Raw genomic sequence first — 5,678 nt, 5'->3', positions numbered from 1 at the left:
CAAAGCTTCATACGATCTCTAAGACTTTCAGGTATGTCCCAAACTATAAAACCTTTATGTCTTTGGGCCACTCAACCTCGTATGTTAGGTTATTGGTGGACTCTCAAACTGGCCACCCTGTCGGAATCGAAACGATATCGATATGGGTTATCCACGACTAAGTGTCGGAGGTCCGAATATTGTTAGTCCTTAAACCCTATTATGCACTTAAGCGTAAGTTCACCTTGACCTCGTGAAAATATGCTTAATCATTTGTCACCATCTGTGGGACCGGTTACATGAACAAAAAGGAAATTCACATTGAATATATAATTCTTTTTGCGTTTTCCATAAACTGTTTTTTGTTCACACTAATCGCTCAATTTCAGGTTATTCACCTAATTCAGATCAATGGTGGACAACAAAGGTTCGAAGCCGACTTTTCAGGCATTTACAGGTCACTGAACACCTGCACAAACATCAAAACAAGCATCTGTGGTAAAAGGGAAAAAGGTGTCAAAACCCCTTCGACTGAGGCTATCCTAATGGGGCCGACAAGCGCCGAGATGAAAAAAACGGTTCCTCCGACCATGGCGGGGACAGAAAGTGAATGGCTACAGAGCGGTGGGGAAGATATGCCCCAGAAGTAGAAACTAGTTATGTACGTTTCAAAGAAATGGAAACGGGGCGCATGAAGTCTCCAGAAAAAATAAGTTTCGGATCTCCAGCCCACACTAACTATAAATACGCTCTAAAGAAACATACAACATGTATGAATCTCCGCCAAGTAGTGCCAAGCTAATAGCAAAAACTACGTATGTAGGAACAATTCCAATTATCACAACGGTTGAACCAGAAACTCAAACTTTGAGGGTTACCCCTGCAAGTGCGCAGGAAGAAATTAGAAGATTGGGTTTGAGAAACCTAGATGGTTCGTACATCACAGTAGCACCACTGCAAGCAAAGATGACCTATGCACCACCCCAACCAAATGTAGGTGGGTTAACGCAAACTCAGCATCAGGATGATCAGGGGAGTGCGCCTTATAACCCACTGGAGCCGAACAACTCGAATAATTTTATTTCACAATTGCAGCAAGTTGCACCTCCACACCTAGCGCAAGCACTTAACGAGCCAGCGCGATTCCAGGAGGTTATGAAAAACTGGTTTGTAGTGACGCAAGGGCATAAAGTAAGGCAATCTCTAGAAGTGGCTCCCACTACCGAAAAATTCATCGCACATACAGCGAATCATCCGTTTCCTCAAGCACCTGTAATCCCGCTAACATTAGGAAGTTACGACGGGTGTCTGACCCTGATGACTTCCTACAAAGGTTTGAGGGAACGACAAGAACCCACAATTGGGGGGACGTGCGGTAGCATGTCATATGGTACCAATGGTGCTGCAAGGAGTGGCGCGGGAGTGGTTCAATAATTTAACGCCCAGAAGTGTGAAGACCCGGAAAATTTCGACCAAATTTAAACTTAATCTTTATATGATTTCGACACGATAAGCAAAGTATATAATGTTGAGTCTCAAAAAGTTTAAACTGTTTAATATATGCAATTGACCATTGACTTTTCCCGACGGTTCACGAACAATTGTGTGTAAATAAATATTTAAATATAAATAAAAGTGTATATAGTAATTTGAATTAATATAATACAAATTAATTAGTTGAATTGTAAATATAAAATAATATGCAAAGTAATTAAGCTGTTACTAACATGAATATATATATATATATATATATATATATATATATATATATATATATATATATATATATATATATAAATTATATACATAAGTAGTATTATATGTTGTAATTTATAAAGATTAAATATTCAATATATGTTATTTTATAATATATATTATATAAATAATAAATATGATATAATTAATAAACATTACATTAATATATTAAATGTAATTACAATTTGAAAATATATTTGTTATAATAATATTATCATTACTTTTATTATTACTATTAATATTAATATTAATATTAATATCAGAATTATTAATAACATTATTCTAGTATGAAAATGGAAACATGTAACTTATTATACCTTCATTATTACTGGTATTATTATATTATTAGATATAATTATTATTAAAAATCATTATTATCAATTAAAGTTATTAAAATTTCCATTATTGTTATTATTAATATTAATACCATTATTATTTGTAAAATTATGATTATAAAAATAAAGATTTTATATATATGTATATATATTATTATAAGAACAATTAAATGTATAATTTAGTTATAATGTCAATAGTTATTATTAATTTTTCATTGTTATTAATAATTAACATATTCCTTATTATTAATATTATTTATTCATTGTCATTATTTTTAAAAGTATTATTATAAAAACTATCATTTATATTGTTATTACTACTATTATCATTATTATAATTATGATTTTTGGTTATTAATAGGAATAATATTATTATTAGTATTATTTTAATATTATTAATTTATATCCTTATTATTAGTTACATTATTATTACTAATTATTTTACTGTATTATAAATTATTAAGAATTAATTACTAAAATTAAGTTACTTTATATAAAATCAATTATGGATCGAATTCTGTAACCAGCTCCATCGAATTGTATCTAACCCTTGTTCTTATCTCCAATCAGTTAGCTGTCTTTATCAAATTGACGATATAATACAAACTCAAATCAAAATCGTACGCATAAATCTCTTTTCCTATCTGTTTTATTTTATTTTATTTTATTTTTTTTAGTATCTTTTTTTGATTGAATTAGTCCTTCCTGTCTGAAGAAAATCGAATCACCACTACTTTACAATCTGTTACCAAACAAATTCAACTACAGCAATATCCAAATTCAGTTAGGAATCGTACATCATTTTATTATTTATTTTTTTTTTCAATATCTGATGGATACATCTGTCGAACACGATTGGATATAATTCATAAGAATTACACAATGTTATTGATTACGCCTTTCCTTTTAACCATTGTCATTCTCTATTAAATTCATTACAATTCATTACAATATTAGTCCGAGGCATCTCATTCTTCATAGAGATATTGCCTTGCCTTTGGCATGCGTCGCAACGCTTTACAAGCTCTTGCGCATCTCGAAATATAGACGGCCAGTAGAATCCTGATTCGTAGACTTTCCTCGCGGTTAAGTTTGCTCTATGATGACCTCCAGTTGGTCCATGGTGACATTGGTGGAGAATCCCTGCTGCTTGCTTTTCATCTACGCACCTCCTGATTATCTGATCAGGGTAAATTCTAAACAGGTAAGGATCTTCCCAGTAGTAGTACTTGGCGTCCCTGAAGAACTTCCTTCTTCGGGAGGTACTCATACCCTTTTGTACTACTCCAGCAACTAAGTAGTTGGCCATGTCGGCATACCAAGGAGTGTCAATAAATTGTGATCCTATGTGAGTTTGTCCTAAACTCATAAGCTGTTCTTCCGGAAATTTATCTCTGATATCTTGTTCTGCAAGTTTTTCCATCGTTGGGTTCTTCAAACGACTAAGATGATCTGCTACGACGTTCTCTACTCCTTTCTTGTCTTTAATCTCGATGTCAAATTCTTGAAGGAGTAAGATCCATCATAGGAGTCTTGGCTTTGCGTCTTGCTTTGTGAATAGATATTTGAGGGCTGAATGATCCGTATAGACTGTAGTCTTGGACAGAATAAGATAGGAACAAAATTTTTCGAAGGCGAATACTATGGCTAGCAGCTCCTTCTCCGTGGTAGTGTAATTCTCTTGAGCTTCGGTTAAGGTTTTGCTTGCGTAATAGATTGGATGAAAGTGTTTATCTACCCGTTGTCCAAGCACTGATCCAACTGCGAAATCGCTCGCATCATACATGATCTCAAAGGGTAGACTCCAGTTAGGAGCTATCATGATCGGTGCATGTGTTAGCTGCTCTTTCAGATAGTTGAATGCTTTTTGACATTCTTCATCGAAGACGAACGGGACTTCCTTTCCTAGGAGATGAGTGAGAGGTCGTGTGACCTTTGAAAAATCCTTAATGAAACGTCGGTAGAAACCGGTGTGTCCTAGGAAACTCCTTACCGCTCTTACCATGGTAGGCTTTGGAAGTTTAGTGATGGTCTCAATCTTAGCCTTATCAACTTCTATTCCTGCTTTAGAGATCTTATGTCCTAAAACTACCCCTTCTTTTACCATGAAGTGACATTTTTCCCAATTTAGAACTAAATTTGACTCTTCACACCGGGTGAGCATCTTGTCAAGGTTTGAAAGGCATGAATCAAAGGTACTACCAAAGACTGAGAAGTTGTCCATAAAGACTTCCATATAACGTTCAATCATGTCGTGGAATATTGCTACCATGCATCGCTGAAATGTAGCTGGTGCATTGCATAACCCAAAGGACATGTGACGATAGGCAAATGTTCCATAAGTACAGGTAAAGGTTGTTTTCTCTTGGTCCTTTGGATCGAGAGAAATTTGAAAGTAGCCGGAAAAACTGTCTAGGAAACAGTAGTACTCATTTCCTGATAGACGTTCCAACATTTGATCAATGAAAGGTAATGGAAAATGATCCTTCCGGGTTGCATAGTTTAATTTACAATAGTCTATGCAAACCCTCCAACTGGTGACTTCCTGAGTTGGAATAAGCTCATTATTCTCATTTTTAATTACGGCCGTCCCTCCCTTTTTGGGTACTACTTGAACAGGACTGACCCATGGTGAATTAGAGATTGGATAGATCAGACCGGTGTCCAGAAGTTTGATTACTTCTTTCTTGACGACTTCTTGAATCATAGGGTTGACCCTTCTTTGCCTCTGAACTGATGGTTTGAAATCGTCTTCCATGAAGATCTTGTGGGTGCAATAGTTGGGGCTGATCCCTTTGATGTCGGAGATCTTCCAAGCAATTGCCTTCTTATGTGATTTCAAGATTTGAATCAATTTCGCCTTCTCTTGTGGCGTGAGGTCTTTCGATATGATCATAGGGAGTTTCGATTCTCCTTCTAAGAATGCATACTCCAGATTGTCGAGTAACTTCTTCAATTCCAATTCCGGAGGCTCCTCGATAGATGGCTTCATCCTAGCTATCTCCTTACGGTCTAATGAGTCGTACTTCTCCTGAAATTCTGATTCTTCAGCAGCGGTCACTGATGCTATCTGTTCTTCATTTCTGGAAATTGTCCTTCTTAGTGCTTCTTCTTCAGAAACTTCTTCTTTAGTTTCGAAGGTAGGTTCGGGAAAATCCTCACAGTCTTCCCTTGACTGGGGTTCCTGGTATACTAGAATGAAATCTGTTTCTTCATTCGGTCTTCTCCTTAATAGAGGTAAATGAATGCCTTGTCCTAGCGGTGCTATTCGAATAGTATTGCCAAGAAAGTTACTTTCAGAGAGGGGAGATATGAGATGACTAAGGTCTATGGTTGAATAGTTATCGAGATTTCCTTCAGGAGGTGTAAAGAACAGATCCTTAGAAATTTGATCTTGACTGCAAATGGCCAGAGTCTCTTCCAAGTATTCATTGACGAGTTCTTGAAAAGAATCAGAGAGATTCACTTCCTCTTCCTTAGGACGGTTCATGAGGCGATCAATATTGAATGTGATTTCTTCTCCTCCAACCCTTAACTTTAGAGATTTCTCGTGAACGTCAATTACGGCCTTGGCATTATTTAGGAATGGTCTGCCAAGAATGAGTGGGA

This window comes from Rutidosis leptorrhynchoides, chromosome 9 (genome assembly GCF_046630445.1).
Source record: "Rutidosis leptorrhynchoides isolate AG116_Rl617_1_P2 chromosome 9, CSIRO_AGI_Rlap_v1, whole genome shotgun sequence".
Lineage (NCBI taxonomy): Eukaryota > Viridiplantae > Streptophyta > Magnoliopsida > Asterales > Asteraceae > Rutidosis > Rutidosis leptorrhynchoides.
This window is presented reverse-complemented; position numbering follows the sequence as displayed.